Raw genomic sequence first — 19,019 nt, forward strand, 5'->3', positions numbered from 1 at the left:
CTGTCTACCTCCAGCATCAGAGAGTCGCCCCCCCCCCCCCCCCCCCCCCCCCCCCCCAATCCACTGTTACACATATATCTTTTATTCTACAAAGGCACAGCCATGAAAATCTAGCTGGCATTACACTTTTAACGTTTCAGGAGCTGCTACTTCAGAGATGTGAAGGAAGGGGATGGGAAGGAAAAAACAATTAAAGTTTAATGTATATGTTACAAGGCTTTGTTCCAGCTCCCAGCACCTTGTGTCTTGTTTAGAGGAGCGGGACAAGGCACTGTGTTGCCCACCCCTCTGGACCTGTAATGGGTTTAGCCTTTGTGTGATTCAAGCCCGCTGCTTTCATGGACCACATGCATGTCCCGGTCTACACGCAAAGTACTGCTGTGTACCTTTTGAAAAGGCTTTTGTAAGGAGTGACTTACCCAGCCAGGCATCATTTCTGGGCTACATACTGCAAAAGTGGTTTTGGCACAAACCACATTATTAAGTCTGGTGTCATGCTCATGTCGAAGTGAAAAGGAAAAGAAGAAAAAGAAAAAAATCTGCCTTATTACCATCAGGGTTCTGCATCATGTAGAGAAAACAGAGATGTGAAATTTCATCAGACGATTCATCTCCATCCGTCTTCGAGACAGTTTCCTCTTGACACTTCAAAGGGGGTGTGTGTGTGGGGGGGGGGGGGGGGAGAACATGCCTTTTAGCCGTTGGACTGATGGGTTTTGAGTGGTAAAATGCTATGACAGGCCATGTGGCTAAATCAACTCCAGCAGGCCTACCACACCTTGTCGGTCATGGAGCACCCGCACACTGACACCCTCATTGAGATTCAAACTGAATCTACCATGACCAATAGGTTGCCCATTAGCTCGTCTGTATGCCGAGAGCCTTCTACACGTTCCAACGGGTGCTCAGGGACATCGCGGGGCCCTTTGAATCATGTCCGCTGGTCATTTAATCGTAACGCTGATGCATGTTCTTTTTCCCTTACCATATGATGTCCCATGAGGGGTCAGCAAACAACAGCATTTTCTTCATAAAGGCGCACAGACACACTCCTCGCTCTCTTCCCCCCGATGACAGTCCCAGGCATCAGCCATGGCAGGCTCCTGTTATCTCCCCTGCAATGGCGTTCCAGAGCATTAGCTGGCTTGCAAGGCGCTCGTCTTCTGTGCTATTTATGCACTTGGAAGTGTTTGTGAATTCAAGTGAGGGATCGCATACGGAGTGCAACAAGGGCCGCTGTGTACTACACAACATCAGAGGGAGCTCCAACATTAAAGTGTTCGAGCGCCTGCTAGAGACCCTTCTTTCAAAGGCCATGAAATAATAATGGGTTGTGGTTAGAGAGGTATCCGTGAGTCACACTGGCTGCTTTTCATAAAGTGGAGTTATTTACAGTGCGATGAATAAAAGAAAGGGTAGCTGGTGGTGCAAGCCGTTTCCACATGAATGGTGGGGGGGGAGAGAAGTCCCTCTAATATACAGTGGCAGTGCAGTACACTACACGGGAGGCTGGGAAATGGAGAATGCGCTGAAAGAGTCTAATTCTTTTTTTTTTTTTTTAAAGACAGGGTGCTTTTGAAGCTTTAAAGCTATATTTGACCTTTTGGGATGCATGGGTTTTCATTATCTTGTCGAGGGATGAAAAGATCAATACCACTGTCGTGTCTGCACAGTGAATCAGAATCTACAGCAAGGAGCTTATCTTAATTAGCTCAGTTAGCAAGCTAAGTTAGCTCGGTTAGCCCGGATAGCGTAGAGACTGGAGTGGACATGAAAAACAGCAAGCTTGCTCAGTCCAGGGGTAAAAAAACAACAACAACAAAAACTACCACCTATATTTATGAGGTTATGTTTTTAAGTTTTTGTACAAATTGCACGAAAATAACATGTTCATTCGTAAAACATTTGTAGCGCTTCCCCATCTTTGCGGTCTTCATGCTAAGCTAGCTAACCGGCGGCTGGTGAATATTTACCACGCGCCCTAGAGAGTGTGGTATCAATCTTCTCGTTCAAGTCTTGGGAAGAAGGTGCAGCCGGAAACTACTTCTTGAACCTCTCGCATCTCAGTATAATGGTAAGAGGCCAAGGGGCCAACATCCTGCCCCTCCGAATTAGAGAGTGCTTCCCTGCATCATTCATCTCATCTCCCAACACTGACCAATTAGGTCAATTTATGAACCGTCCCCTTGTGGGATTGGATGGTAAATATCTCCAGTCTCGCGGTTTATTGATTAATAGTCCTAGCTCTCTCTCTTTCTCTCTCTCTCTTCTCACTGTCTCTTTCGCTCTCTCTCCACCCCTCCTGACCTGTCCATGCGTGTCGACTCCCGTGAAGACCCCTCTCCCCCAGGCTGCAAAATTGCCTGCTAAATAGTCCGAGGCAATGGCAACGCTAATTGAGATCATCATTATTATAATTGCGAGCCCTGAAAAGCGCGTCTTAAATAATTTGCATTGCTCTCAAGTTGATATTGGACGCAGCGCAAAAAAGTAATTGCATGGCTCGGAGGCATGACCACTCGGTTCGGTGGTGGGAGACGGGACGCCCGTGCCCCGGCCTCACCCAGCGCCACAAGGTGTTGTGCTCCACATCAGATGCCGTCAGAGGAGTCACATGTTTGTTACTTTAGCGCTGGTGACGTTTTTGGTGCAGTGTGTGGTTTAGGTAGGTCATGATGTTTTTTTGCCCACTATCACGTAGCCGCCTTCTTTGTCGAGGCCTCACAGTCAGCGGAATTTTTAGTCAAATCAGAAGAAGAAGAAAAAAGACTCCCACGGGATCGGGCTCCCACAATTCTTGGTCCACTGTTATGTTTTCCACTGGTCACACGTCTGAGTTTCCACTCGGCTGGAGGAGCTGCTGAGATCGAAAAATATTAAAAATGCGTGACCTCGATACATGAAACTTCACTCATCATTACAAACTGAGACGCAAAGGTGCTCTCACTTTGTGCGAATGTGACGTGCAGGGAGCCGGTGTAATGTATGCAAGAGAAATGTCTATTTTCTCCGACTGAAACGCGGGATTAACCCAACTAAATGTTGAGAAAACTGCTGATATTCCCGAATTCTTGCCCGTGGCATTATCTGCCACACACACACACACACAGACACACACGTACAAGAATAGAGAGACTCGACAATAGCCCTAATGAAAATGATATGGTTACGTGATATCGCTCATTATTGGTTGGCTCTTTGCCGTAGCAGCAACAGCAACAACAACAACAACAATAACAACCCTCCTAAGCTGCGGGTAAATCTTCCTGTGAAAAGGAGCACATTGAAGACGAGTGAAAGGGTAGAATCAGATTAACTAAATCCTCTTAGAAACAACTCTCCCCCTCAAACAGGCTCTCTGCCTCTATCTCCCCCCCCCCCTCTTTTTCTCACTCTCCCTCGTACAGTATGACTCTCTTTACTTACGCGTCAGTTGTGATGAATCGAGCCGTTGGACGTGGACGGCGCGCAGGTGGCTGGAGAGGTCACGCTGAAGAAAGAAAAAGAAAAAACTCCCAACTATCATCTTTAATCCATGGTAATCACATCTGGCCTTAATCACCAATTCATAATGGAATTTATAATGGAATGATTTCAATTACGTACCTACCACCACCGGCACCACCGAGTTTTGCAATTAAATTAGAACAATGCAACTGTATGGCTTTGTCCAACGCCCCCCCCCCCCCCAAAAAAAAAATCTCAGGATGTTAGTGTCTAAGAACTCTTATGCCCTTGTTTATTTGTGGAACTTCTGAAGGAAAAGTTTGGTCATGGTGATTATTATTTTTTTTCTTAAAAGAAAGGAAAAACCTTGGGAGTTGATCGTGTGGGGGTTTGGGGGTGGTTAAAAAAGAAAGAAGTATCCAGCATTAGTGAGGAATGGTGGGTTAAATCACTTACTGAAGATTTTTAATGACATTTCAGTGTTCCTTGTATAATTACTCTTCATCCGAGATGGGCCGTAATGCTGTTGGACAGTCGCGGTTCAGGCTCGCTAGCTCGCTTCATTAGCGTGTCATTCCTATTTCACATCAGAGGCTTTAATTGTAATGCTGAATATGCACAGCTCTCCACAGAAGCCCTAATCAAAGTGGATCCACTTGTATTATTAATATCAGAAATCAGCCCGCTTGCTATTTTTTTATAAATAAAAGAATACAGACGCATAAATCAGCTGTCATTTATTAGCATGGCCCTGGCATATCCGCCAGACATGCAAGAAGAGCAACCCCACCCCGTCTCCCCCCCCTGCATCACTCATCAAGATTTAAAAAGAAAGAAAAGAAGACACGGCGGAGAAAAGGAGGAAAGCTGCATTAAATATGCATACTAATTCTGCCTTGAAGTAATCAGATTACAAAGCAGGTGACACTGGGTGCACGGGATTTTGGCTGTGCGGCAATAACAAGGGGATGGAGGGGTTCAGAGGGAGGCAGGATGGATGGACGGAGAGGGGGGACACGATGGGAGGATTAAGGATTTACATTTAAAAGCAAATACTGCCAGAGAAAGAGTACAGTGGAGAGGATGCGGTGTCTTTGAGAAGGGGCCGGATGAGGACGGAGTGTGGCCCCCGTGCAGGTCGTGCTGACCAGCCATGAAAAAGGCAGCTGTGTTTCTGAATCCTGTGGCAGAGAGAGTCAAAGTGGCGCGAACCCCTAATCCACATCAGTGTGGGCCTTTGGTGCTGATGCAGATGGCATGCTGGGAGAAGGAAAAAAAAATGCAACTGAATACCTGCTCTGCCTCTGAGAGGAGACACCGGAGCTGTGGAAAACGAAGCCTCACTTCTTGCAGTCGCAGAAACGCAGCAGCGAAGTGAGGCTTCGTGTGTTGACTCTAAGGAAACGCAGTTGACCAGGGCACGGGCGAGAGTTTTTTTAGGTTTGATTTCTCATTTTTCTTCAGCTCAGAAGGGAGAGGGATACGGCTTCTCGCCTCTTCCGGTATCGATGTCCTCTGAAATCTCAGAAAGCTTTTGATGACTTTAGTTACCAGTGATTAGTTTAGTTTTGTGCTTCAGGAGTGAAACAGGACAAGCCAAAGAGATCGGAGGGCCACGTTAGGCTTTTACATTTCCTCTTGATGCATGCTGTTGTACAAGCACAAAGTAACCAAACTAGAAAATAAATCATCAACAACCTCGTGATTGCCCCAAAAAATTACAGAAAATTGCTTCACGACCTTTTTTTTTAATGACTTCAAAAATTGAATTACGTTTTTTTCAAATTGAAGTTTTCAATTGTCTTTCTTAACTTCATGACTTTAGAATTGAACGAACAGAATTCAGTTTTCTTAGATGAAAACATTTCAATAATCTGTGGGAATACAAAACGCTTCCCTCTGCCAGTTTCAGTCAGAGGCGGACAACAGAAACTCTCTGCTCCAGGCCTGCACGCTGTCATATTTGATTTCAGGATACAAGCGAAGTCGGCGGACGGCTTCAGGTGGGTGAGACAGACATGGATTATTAATTAGACATTAATGGGGATACAGACATTAATTAAGCATTAATGTGGACACTCCTCACACTGAGTCCACGCCCTCGCTTTTTTTCTTTCCTTTTTTGCCCCAGTCACATCCTTCCTCTGTGTTTCTATCTATAGCTGTGACCTCTGTGACCTCTGTGCCTGCACCCCTCCGCCCGCTGCATGCTCCCTCTCATCTGTGCGCTGAGGCTGATGGCTGAGGCCGATGCTCGACGCGAGGAAAAAGGTTTTGGCATTTTTTGTTCAGTTTGCTCCAGCGGGGTTCATTTTGTTGGGCATGATCCCATTTGCTTCCCTGCGTCTTTCACTCCAACGCCGGTCGTCGCTTGGCCCTGTGACACGAGTAGCGTCTCGCTGTGGAGGGCAACGCGGAAAAACAGGCCACTGCCGAACGTGAGTTTGGTGTCAACGTGGAAGAGGGGGCCCGGCCACGGGGACGGCACATTCCCCGGGCCGATGGCGAGGCGCTTCAAAATAGAGGCTGAAGGGGAAGAGAGAGGGAATGAAGGTAGCGCGAGGATTCACAAAATTATCTCCCAGTGTACTGTACATGTTACAATCCTGAGAGAAGGCTGGTGGGAAAATGATAGTGGCAGTGGGGGTGGGGGGGGGGGGGGGGGTGTTCAAGTACAGGTCAGCTCCATTACCTGGGTCCAGCATGTCTCCCTCACATCCTGAACATACATATATAACCCCAGCTTGATGATATTCTCTCCCAATCTCGCTAGTTTTCCATTCCAAACCTCTTTGATCTGTGATTTGCATTTCAGCACCCACGGGGTGAAAAAATTATTTGGATGAGATTTTTTTTTTTCTCCCCGCTGCCTTCTTTTTCTGCATCTTCTCACTCACCCATTCACCATACCTGGGGCTTGTAAACTCATCCCTGCCCGCCCCCCCCCCCCCCCCCCACCTTGCTGCCACGCTGCTCAGGATCTCCTTTTAATATCAGCTGTGCCCCGGAACGAAACAAACAAATTAGCCGACGGAAGGAGGGAGCGAGTTTCAATCTGGGTTCCTGCTCACCTGTGTGTGATCCTTGGGGTGAGCAGGCAGGCCCGCGACCGAGGCTCCCAAACAGAGCGCGCGTGGCTGGAGACAAATGGGATGAGGTTGCCCTTGGCACTGGTGGGAAAGAACTAAGTACATTTGCTCAAGTGCTGCACACAAGTACAATTTTGAGTTCCTTTTTCATTTCTTTTTCGTTTCCATAAATATATATTTTGTTTCCTCATACTTTTACTCAATCTTAAGAGGCAGATATTTTGGTTTTTACTCCAAGAGATGTTTTTCGACAACTGCAGTTATTAAAAAAATGCACTGTATGAAGAGTAATTCGTTTTGCTAAAACAAGCTTCTTTGCTTCTCTTGCCTGAGGGGGTTCTGAGAGGATCGACCCCATCGTCTCACATGGTTTCATTCAAGTAGTTTATCAAAGATTTTTTTTTTCACACAAATAAAAGTTTTTTTAATCCGAGTAATGATCTCACATTTATCGCATGACCTTTAGGAGGTGGAACAACCCTGCACTAAAATAAATAGTCTGCATCAAACACCGAAAAAGAAAAACAGGGCCATGGAACACGCTGATGCATCAACATTCAAAAGTCACAGGAACTATCCTGCTGCAGGACAAGTACGCTTACTTTTGGTACTTTATGTACATTTCGCTGATGATCCTTTTTGAAAGCAGCACCGCTGCTTGTAATGAAGTACATTCCCGTTAATGCAGTGGCCCTTTTTACCCGAGATGGAGACACACACACCGCTTCCGGCTCGCCGCCCATGTCATGTTTTTTGAAACAATTTATATATTTGTTTTCGTATCAAAGAGGAGGCGCGCGGCTATCAAACGCACGAGGTGCACGCTCTCGGCTGAGGGGGCCCCCTCTCAGCCAGCCACGCCGCATTCCTTATTCTATTTTATCTCTCTTGGCTTTTTCTTTTCTTTTCTTTTTTTTTTGGGGGGGGGACTAATGTCAGTAACAGCTACCGGTAATAAAATGCTTGTTGGAGTTTGTGCCGTTGCCTCGGAGCGCCGGCTTTGATACGCCGTCAGGGCCATTTTTGCCAGTGTTTCCCGATTACCTCGCCACCGACTGCATGTTTATTGATTGGGGAGTTAATAAAGCGAGGGGCTGCGCTTATTTCGCCCCCCCCGTGCTTCCTTTGCAAAAAGGTGAGACTCCCTTTGATGTGGAAGCCATACATTGTCAGGCAACACGAGCGCACGCACGCGTTGTAATGTCAGCTTTGCTCCTAGCCCCCTGTCGACGCCGTGCGTGCGCTGAACCGTGCGTGCGTTGTGTTTTGTTTTTTCTTCACTTTGACTCTCTTTTTATTGTCGTTGTTGGGGGATGAATTGAATGTGTAAGAAAAAACAAATGGTGCCAATTACCTGCATTACCTGCAGGCGGCCGAGGCGGCTCCATTTTGCCGTCTGTAATGCTGACATCTAATTCCACGACGCATCTCTGCATCTGACTGTCTTCGTGTGTTAGTGCTTTTATGTCTTTATGTGTCACCGCGAGCCGGTCATCTTTGGATCTGTTTATCCGCTGGATTCTGTGTCTTTGTCGTCGCCCTCCCCCCCTCCCCTCGCTCTTTCTATACTGTCTGTCCCCGTGACAGTCGGTGTGGTGATTCCATCCCTCACCAGCTTATTGTCTTCTGTCTCCGTCCTCTCTCGCTTCTCCCACTGCTGTTTATCCGGCCCCTTCCCCAGACGCAGGCCCGCCTCGGCTGATTTTTCTGTCTCTGCCTTCGGCTGTCTCGTATCAACCCCCACCACCGCCGCCGCCGCCGCCGCCGCCGCCGCCACCCCTGAACTCCACTGAGCCAGCAGTCGTGTCAAATCAAAAATAACATCTTTAAAAATTCAGTCAACATAGACCCTACAAACAGCGAGGGCCCCCTTGTTGGCTATTCATGTATTCAGGTGTACATTGTATCATGGCGGCGATGCATTCGCGGCGCGGGGGAGCCCGGCCTCGCATCAAAATTTGATGCATTCATTCATAGGCACTCGTAAACTGTGTTTGTTTGCAGATAACCAGGATGTTTACCAGGGGCAGGGCAACAGGCGAGCGGGACGGGCACATGCAGATCGGTTTCTTATCGGGCGAGTGGAGGCCCTGCACCTGGCGGCCATGTAACCTGCCAGGTTCCCAGTGGAACATGAGCCTGCGGAAAAAAACAAGCTTCCCGTCGTCTTTTCTGATGTTTTCACACCGGTCGACTCGGTTTCCGCGTATCTCGATGTGTGCTTGTATTTCTCCGCGCGGTGCTGAGACAAATATCGCATGTTGTCCAGGGCTCCTCGCGCCCTCTATCTCTCCCTCTTTCCTATCGCCTTTCTCACAAAATTGACATCCTCGTTCGGTGTCACGGTCCCGGGTCAAACCCGAGTGCTGCAGCCCCAGGCTGGCTCCCAGGCTTGAGCTGATCACTTCCACTGCCGATTAAATGCAAGCATTTTTTTTGCTGCTGCCTTATTTATTTCTTTTATTCATCATGGCAAAATACAGAATTCTTGCACAGGCAGCCTGACCTGGAATAATATGTAAATAGAGAGTACCATGGGTTGATTCGTGCTGCTCTCCCCCTTCGTCTTCCTCCTCTGCCTCTTCCACTTCCTGGAGTTTTATCCGCCCACGAACCCCCCCCCCCCCCCCCCCCCGCTCCCTTCCTTGGAACCGTCCCAAAATCTGATCGTGTCAAAATGCATTACGGACATCAAAACATTTCTGTTTACAACATCGCCGTCGTGTCAATTAAAGCTGATGAATTATTCAAACATTTATCTTCCACCCCCACCGTGTCTGGGGAATTTTTAATCAAGCTTCTTATTTGCTTTAAATTAGCACTGTCAAGTGTGCGTTTGTGTAAAATCCCTGGTATCATTAAAGATTTATCAATTGGAAATCTGTTTGGGTTGATTTTTCGCTGTTAATTGGCTAGGAGGCGCGCCGTGGCTTCGCGCTCGTCTGCAACAAGTGCCCTCCGAGTTGGGTTAGAGTGCGGGGAACAAAGATCGGCATCCCTTGCGCACGGCGGCATTATAGCTGAATGTACATCTGCATTTCTGCAAATGAAATACATAAACTCAACTGCACTGGATCCATTATTTTAGCTGCATAGTATGCCACAGTTATGGAAGAACTCCTCTTCAAGAAGTGACTACATTTCAGGAATACATGAGGTGAAGACAAGATTATGACATTAACAACATTATATATTTCATATATATATATACGTATGTATATGTAAATCTTTTAAAAGTCTGTTTATATTGCACTGTCTGGATTTCTTCCTTCCCTCATCTCGATGCCAAACACTTCTGGGCGTCCTGCTCATTTCACTGCGTGTCCAGTAGTGGTCCTCAGTGGTTTCCTCCCCTGCCCCATTACCGGTCTAACACACATGTTCCCCATCAAACATCAGCCACAGTGCGCACACACACACACACACACACACACACACACGCACACTCACACCCAATGAGCGTTTGCACCTTGGCCAGGTATGCCGTCTCTGCTCTCCAGCAGTTTCTCCGTTTCCTTCCTGCATGACTTCTTTTGTATTTTTCGAGACCCCCTGCCTTTTTCTTGTTTTAGCCTCTTTAGGCTCACTGTGCTTTTTTCGGATCATAAACTGTATTTGTTTTCCGCGTAAAGCCCGCTGCGGCTCTTCTACCTCTGCCTTGTGAGTCTGCATACGAGGCCTCATTCATGTGCCCGAACGCCTTGTTTTCTTATACAAACTCTGCAAACAATGTGGATTTTCTTCCATGCGCCTCAATACGTCAGATAGGCCTCGGTATTCATAGAGTTACATAGAGTTTATATCAAGTCAGTGGATGATCAAGAATGCCTGCATCAAAGGAACATGAATGTCGGGATAACAGGTTAATTGTTGCAGTTGCAAACTGCTCTCTTGGTCTTTGTCTGAGGGAAGCTTTCCCATCAGTCTGTGGAGAAGCTCCCAGTGACTTGGCGTGGCTACAAATTGAATCTTCCTCCAGTGAAATTGCTACGCTGACCAGCTGCTACAGACATGTCAGCACGCCGGGGGCCTGCAGCTTCATCTCTTTCACCCTTCTTAGGGGCTGCCTCTTCTCGGGCCCGCACATCTGTCTCGCTTTGCTGCCTCTGTGGTGGAGTCTGGCATGTACCAGTGCACTTTTACCGCAGGTTATAAAACATCCCATCAATCTCTGCATTATTTTTTATGTCGCTTGATAACGTTCCCCCCGCGAAAACAGCCCAAGTGGAAGACTGGAGGCGATCGCGTCGCGGGCAGACTCCCATTTCGCCCAACTCGCCCGGTTCACCGTCAGCCGCGGAACTTGTAAGAACGGGGAGACTGCAGTCCACGTCGACTCGTACAACACGTGCACTTTGTTTGTCTCTTTAAACACGGCACCGCCGTCTGCATCAGGCCTGTTCAAGCTCACAACTGGGCTCCGCCTGAAGTGCCACTTAAACCTGCTCTTAGGTGTTATGCTTCATGTCCATACATTTGTTTGAAGCTTCAATATATGAACACAGGGTAGTGTTTTTAATAAGAATTCCTCTTTGCTTGAGAAAAAAAAGTATAGATCTGAGTCTTCGGTCAGTTTCGAATCTGTTCTGTCATTTTATAACCATATGCATTTTATATGCAAAAGTTAGTGATGACTAACCACAATATTTATATATCTAAAATAATGGAGTAAAAAGTCAATATCCTTTTAAAGCATTCTAAAATGTATATATTAATATACCATTTTTACTTACTGCCCCTCTTCATTTTATTTCAAATCAAACAGATAATGTAACACATGCAAGGTATGACCAACATTTGATTTGATTGCAACTGCCTGGGATTCGGATGACCACTAAAATGCAAATGATGCATCACAAGAATGCTATTTCTGATGTGAGACACTTTGAGCCATCGTTAAACCGACCTCAGCCGTGAACTAAACAAAGGCTAAATCAGCCGTAGCGGCACAATCCCAGTAACATTTAAGAAGGAATCAGCTGGTGTAATAGCACGCTGAGCCAGGGCCAGATGGCAGCCACATGTCTGTCTAAGGCCTCTCGGAGGTTAGACAGAGGTCAAAGAGCAGATCTGAGATCCTCACGCAACCCCACTGCTCTCCCCCCCCCACCTTTCCTCCGATCACTCAGGTTTTCCAGTCCTTTTTTTTTTTTCCTCCTTCATTTTTCTCATGTCATTTTGCACACCTTTTCTCTCCTCCTCCTCTCCTCACATAAAAGTTAAATATCCCTCAGCAACAGATTACAGGAAATGGCAGCACACCAAGAGCTTTTACATGCTATTCTCCTTTTTCACACGTGGGCCTAGGCGCGCTGCCGTAGCCCGTGTGTTTGCTTTTTTTTTTTTTGGGGGGGGGGGGCGTTGAGAGAGTTTTTGAAGCCGTATCAGAGATGACATGTCTTCTGCATATTTTCAAACAGTTCCCTTTTGTGATGCAAATTGCGGTGACTCTTGTCAATAAGTAGAAAGGCTGACGCACGCGGAGCGGATAGCCTGAAACTTTGGCGGTGCAGACTTTTGACTGCTGTGAAGGATTGTAATGCTAACTCCTTGTGATGGGGGGGTTGTTTTAGGGCTTCGCTGCCTCGACTCAACCACACTCACACACATGATTTACAAATAGACACACACACACACACACACACACACACACATCTTGTGGGTTCGTACGTTTGTGCTTCACTGCTCTCCATCAGAAGTCAACCCCAACACACACACACTGCTCCAGGCCTCCCCACAGCCCAAAGAACCTGCGGCACATCAGTCTGCATCTCCTCCTCCTCCTCCTCCTCCTCCTCCTCCTCCTTCCTCCCTCCTCCTCCTCCTGCTCCTGCTCTGCTCCTCTAACCGTGGCCAGGTGTTTGCCCACAGCCACACAGCTCTTCATCTCCCGGCCGCCAGACCGACGCTGATGTAATTGCTCTCTCTGCTGATCCATGAAAACAGAGAGAAAGGCAAAGGGAGAAAAGGGGGAAAAGTGGAGAAAGACAGAGAGAGGCAGAGGGAGAGAGAGAGAGAGAGAGAGAGAGAGAGAGACAGTCGGTGTTGTAAAGTCAGAAGGAGGGCTGGGATTATGTGACAGGGAGGTGTGGGTGGCGAGTGTGTGTGTGTGAGTGTGTGTGTGTGTGTGTGTGTGTGTGTGTGTGCAACTATTTTTATAGAGGGTGGAGTGTGAAGCTCTCCGTTTGTGTTTATGAGAAGGTCGGGAATAAGTTGGGTGAAATGTGAGGCCGAGCTGTCCCGATCTCTGTTTGTGCGTGTTTCCAGGTGTGTGTGGGGCCGTCGGCACACACGAGCCCTCCCAGGAGAGACCAAGTGGCTCCACACAGTTGGGACTACGTGGCGTGCTTTTAGTGCTTGTGTTGCGAGGGCAATGTCAATTAATGTATTCATGATATTTATATATTTAAATATATTTATAAGGGGTTAAACCCACGGGGGGAGGTGGCTTTCCATTTTCCTAATGACATGCAAATGGGGTGTAATGTTTTGTTCTCTCTCAAGCCCGTTCCGGAGACTTCTGAGGTGTGATGGGGAATTAAACCACAGCCCGGGACACGCGCCTCAGAGTGGTTGACACAGCGCCGTTTGCCGAACACTCGCACATGAGTTAGAGTTTGACCATTTGAAAAAGAAAGAACTGTACACTGTGCGCGTGCATGTGGCGCATTTTTGCCCCACCTGAAATGCGTGCGAGGAGGGTGGGGAGCTTTAATCATCTGCATTACATGCAGCCAGTAATCAAGAAACGCAAGGTTGTCAGGGCAAGATATTTCACAAATTATTCATGTGTCTTTGGAATGATCGCATTTCACAGAGAAGCTCCGAGGCTCAATATGTTTCACTTCATCAAATTGATGTAAATACGGAAATTAAGTGACAACACTATATATTTCGGTCTGCTACTCATCCAATATCACACGCAGGTTTGTTAATAAAGCCATAGCCACTTAAATTGTGCAATTTTCTGCTCGGCATACGTACTTATTCATCAGGCATATCCCATTTGTTTCCCGCATGAAACAAACAACAACACTAATTTAATAGCCCGAGTTTGCGACACTAAGCGGAGAGCCCCCGGAGTATTGAATGAAAGTGTTAGATTAGATTAATGTTTCCTCCCTATGTGGCTAACCTGTGGCACGGTGATGAGATGATACTGAATCAAATTAGAGAATCAGAGGAAGAAAGCCTCCCGCTGTTAAAGATCTAATTATTGCAAACACAATAAACAGCTTGATTGTTTTTAATGTCTGCCACTGTACCCCCCCCCCCCCCCCCCCCCCCCCCCCCCCCCCCCCCCACACACACACACACATCCTGGAGCTTCACGGGCTGAAAGCGTGTTTTACTTTGCAGAAAAATAAATAATTCTTTTGAGTTGTATCGTTTCAGAAGCTATTTTTGAGTTATATACGAGTTGACATTCCGGCATGAATCAGAACAGGAAATTTACAGACAATTGAGAAAAATTGGAAAATATTACCAGAACACAAAGCCTGTTGTTTGACATTTGGGCTGAATATGCTCATTTCCTTTCGTGCCAAGAGTTTGATGAAAAGATCCACAGCAGGCTCATGCCTGTACCCTCAATGTAAAGCATTGACCAGGCCTGTGGGGATGTTACAAAATCTGGGGGTCTGAAATCTGCCCACCAGCAACTCTGGCGCTCGCTGTTCAACTTTTAAATCTCATGTTTTATCCCGACAAAAACCAAACTGCACAAAATTGAAATTACTGGCCTTGGTTAGTATCAAACAAACAACATATAACATGCCTGTGAGCTTTAGAGGTGCTGGTAGGTGAATTGCACTTATTACTATTTAAATGGTGCCGGGGAAAAAAAAACCCTCAGGCTCCATCAATTAATTTAGTTTTATCAGTGAGGTGGATGTCACTCTCCACAGATGGCAGATTTATCGCTGCGTGGCAAAACTCTTCATTCTCCATAAACGCCGGAGCGACTCTCTGCTGATTCAGCGTTGGAAAATATTTATCTTGCAACAAATGGGATTGGTCGATATTAATTCGCGTGTTCACTCTTGAAGTGTGCCCGTGATTTAAGTCTGCCTCTTTTGTGTGTCCAAACTCAAATTAATTAATGTCATTACTATCATTGTGGTCCAGCTGGTTGCCGGGATCATCATTTACACTTCTTTCCCTCCAAATCTCATCCTCTCCAGCAACGCTGACATTTGGAGAATTCTTCATTAACATAATTAGACAACTTTGATGGGAGATTTGCAAAAATCTCCCATCACACCCTAACTTGTTTCCACGCACGTCTCCCAATCTTCACATTAATGCTGTGAGTCCGTGGATTAGATGTGACATTTATCAGGGCATATTTATCCAAAAGATATATAGACAACATGCTCATAGAAAATAAATGCAGAGGGCTGTATGCATTTACTGTATCAATGTGCCACTGGCATACACTTTTTTTAACGTACTTTTTTTCCCACTTGAGAGTGTTTATATATAAAAAAACAAACGCTGAGGCTAAGGGAGGTAGGAGGAAAAAGAAAGAAGCACGGATAGACTCTGGTATGCTTTTATTTCTCTGTGAAGGAAACTGCGGAGAGCTCATGTAGCTTATTGATTTTCAGAACTGTCCTGCTCTCGTTGTTATCCCAGGGTGCTGAGCACTGCTCATTGGACACATGCAGCACCCCAGGCTGTGATCCCTGTCTGAGAAAAACCCCCAGCTCTCGCAACAGGCCCTTCCCACCGCACACGAGCCGGCGGCCCCATTCATACCCATTCATGCCTTCGCCTCAATAGCTTCCACCGAGGAGGTAGCTGGCAACCATGCGGGGAATAAGGGCATCAAGGCTCAGTCTCACATCTTTGAAGTCTATTGTGTGTGTGTGTGTGTGTGTGTGTGCAGTAGAAGATGGGGGAATGTACTCCTTTCTCCCGATGAGAGAATTAGACGCAGATTCCACGTGTCATGTCGAAGTGGGGGGGTGTTGCGCTTTGAAGGGGGTGAAAGGTTCACATGAACAAGGCAAACTCATTTATTTCCATTTTCCCAGCCTGACGCTGCTTACGCGAACCGTTGAGGAGGTTACGTTAGTTTGGATAAGCAGTCACTCCGACATTCAGGATGTTCACCCATCGTGCACCCGCACACGCCAACGGGGAACAAACACACATCTCTAAACCACACATCCATCCTCCCTTTTTCCTCCGGCATCCCTGCGTGAGCCATGCACGTTTGTTTTGTCCACCACAGCTGCCTATCCAAACCAGGCCGTGTCAGCGCCGTCGTGAAGTGATGTCATGGCTGCTGCTCACCTTTAGCTCGGGTTTGTCTTTAATTATTGTCAGGGAGGAACACACAGCCCAGCTCATCAACTGGATAAATATTTGACCGCTGTTCCATAAATTGGCATTGGGGGTTTATTTTAACGACGCATTCTGTCCAAGCCAGACATCATGCGCCGAGCGACGCACGGCGAATTGGCTTCTCCGCAGGTGACCACAGCCCGTCTCGGCACGAGGTAAATTAAAACCTCGCATATCTGTTCGGGAAATGAGAGATTTCATACACTTCCTGAATTTGCCTTATTTAATTATAACCTATGTCAAAGCCTAATCTAGGAAGCTTAGGCAGGGCATCCAATTAATCGGGAAAAAAGGTATGTTTGTGGACCGCGGAGGAGGGCAAATGTGTGTGTGTGTGTGTGTGTGTGTGTGTGTTTGTGTGTGTGTGTAAAAGAGAGAGAGAGAGAGACAGAGGGTTTCTGGATGAATGTGGGTACATATATTTGTGCTTTGTTTGTGCATAATGTTTTGTTCTTGGATGTATGTGCGTGTGGCTAAAAATGTGATCTACCTCAACCTGGGGGCTTCGCTAACAGGACTCAGGGGCATGTGCTGGCACCACGTGAGAAGGCTCTAAGCAGGACACACAAGGCTACGAGGCGTCACGCCTTAACAAATAGGGATCCCACTGTGATTTTTAGCTTGCGTCGCTTTAGCCTGGCTTATGGTTTATGCAAATCGCAGATCTGTGAAGGATCATACAAATCCAAACAGTCAGGACATTTCTGATTATCATTCCGTGTTGGACAACAAAGGCAGCAGAGGACGAAGACGGCACAAAACTTTACGGCGTGAGAACGGAGCATTTGATGTGGATTGGATTCTTTCACTTAGGAGAACGTGGGTGAGAAATGCACGTAATAACATCTGAAAAATGAGAATGGTGACAGTCCCATCCGAGCCCTAAGCTGCTACTCCTAATTCACAGTCGCAGTAATCAGGAGCATTTCTCACGGAGTGCGTGCCTGAAGGTTCAGATCACATACTGTAAGCGGTTACAAGTCACCTCTGTCACGAACGGGAAACATTGCATCAATTGTCAAAACACGGGTCTAATAAGTCAATGTCTCTGTAAGCCTGAGTGGCATGAACTGTACGCAATGTAAGGTTGCATGTCGTTGCGCAGTCCCACAGTGAAAAAATGTCATCATGTGAGATGTATTTGTTTTTTCCGCGTGCTATGATGCTGGAGACACGACGAGGTGACTGGCATGCATGTGTGAGTATCAGTGTGTGTCTATCCATATTCCAAGCGGTCTCTGTAGTTCGACCGGGGGTTTTCACCTTTCCCTGGTTTCCACATCCCATCAAAACGTCAACATATGGCGAAGCAATGAGCCCGAGTGATGGGTCAAACACAGTTGCTGTCTCGATGGCTTTGGATGATTGTCAATAAAGTTAAACGAATCACAGATGGGTGTAAAACTTTGATCTCATATCCTTCCAGGAGCTGGCGGAAGCCATTCTGAGTCCCCTCTAAAAGCTGTGGCGCAGGCGTCTTCCTCGCATGTGGATTTCGCATCGCCTGGCCCGAGTTATTGTGATAACCCGCCGAGTGGGCTCTTGTTTTTTAACGTCACTATTAATCGTCAATCACCCTCTATTCTCTCTGTCTTTTTTTTTTTTTTTTAAATCAGGGGCATTCATATTTATGAAGTCTGGTGTTTTTGTGTGAACATTTGCAACTGATTATGTGCACTTTTTTGCAGTCCAAACTTGGGAGTCCAGATGTGCAGTTATACAAGCTGAAGGTCAGTCATTATTCAACTCTCAATGTCTCGGTTCCTGGAGGAATATGGTATTTGTTTGCATTTTAACGCAGGGACAGGCCTCGTACTGATCATAGAGAGATCTTTTGTTTAATGAGTCCGCCAATTCGTTCCCCATTCATGTCCAGTCCCAGTCCAGACAGAACGACTCAAAACTGCCAAACACAAAGTCCGCCTCCTTTGACAGCTGGGCCAATAAAAGGTTGAATGTTTTGATCAGACAGCCTCAAACAATCCTTTACTCGGAGAGCGAGAGTAAAAAAAAGGACTTACCACGATGCTATTAATCATGTGAGGGCGTCGGGGTTCAGCTGGTGTCACGGTCACCTTCAAAAAGGCCTCACTTGTTAATTTCTACTCATTCCGCATGAACGTGTGCGTAAAAATCTTTGAAGGTTTGATCAGGTACAGGTGCCGGCTCTTGCTGTTCAAAGCGGAAACTCAACTCTTTAGCGCGGCCATTAAAGCCGACGCAAAGGCCAGCGTGGGGCCAAATTTTGCATTTCTATGAGAATCGCAGTCTGCGAAGAAATAAGCTCATTATGGATGATTACAGATGTTCTGTCTCACAGCCATTCTCTGCTTTTCAGATCACATTCTGCAAAAGTTTTTACTCTGTGACAAAAAAACCCCCACGTGGTTTGTAAGAAACTCATGACAGGAATGAGGGAGGGAGGGCTTGCACGGCTGCAGACATACCATTATCACTGTGTTAGGGAAACAACAGGGAAATAAGCTTATTCACGTTCTTGCTGAGTTCAACACCACTCTCATACCTGGCCTATTAAAACAACTGAATCCATATTTTGCGACTGTTGGACAGAGAAGGTCTCCCCACAATTCCAGCTTGTTATATTCACTAAGTTAACAGATTTCTGGCTCCAGAACAAATTTTTCATACATATGGGATACTGGTTTCAATCTCCAAAAAAGCAAAAAAGCGTATTTCGCAAAAGGTCAAACTCTAGCTTTAAAGCTGTCTTATTAGAATATGTATTAAAGAGAAACAGCAAAGTCTTACAGGGCCTGGCTTATGCTGCAGTGTGAGGGACTAGTGTGTAATGGAGTTATGTGCGACACAAGTGTTTTGGGGATTTTTGTGTTTGTATGTGTGTGGATACGCCAGTGAACGCTAGAACACAGAAGTGGGTGTTTGTTTGGGGCCTGCGACGGAGGATTAGTCTTGTCGGCAGCATGTAACCCCGACTGAGCCGGTAACTCCTCTTCGCCACTACACACTCCAGCAATCAGGCAGGCTGCCAAACAAACAGATGAAGTCAACAGAGAGACGCCTCCTCGTGTCTTCTGAGATGTGACGGCAACAGATGCAACGCTGACACCGACGCTTGACACGGTGTGACAGCCCACTGTGTCTACACAGCCG

This window comes from Scophthalmus maximus, chromosome 12, assembly GCF_022379125.1.
Source record: "Scophthalmus maximus strain ysfricsl-2021 chromosome 12, ASM2237912v1, whole genome shotgun sequence".
Classification (NCBI taxonomy): domain Eukaryota; kingdom Metazoa; phylum Chordata; class Actinopteri; order Pleuronectiformes; family Scophthalmidae; genus Scophthalmus; species Scophthalmus maximus.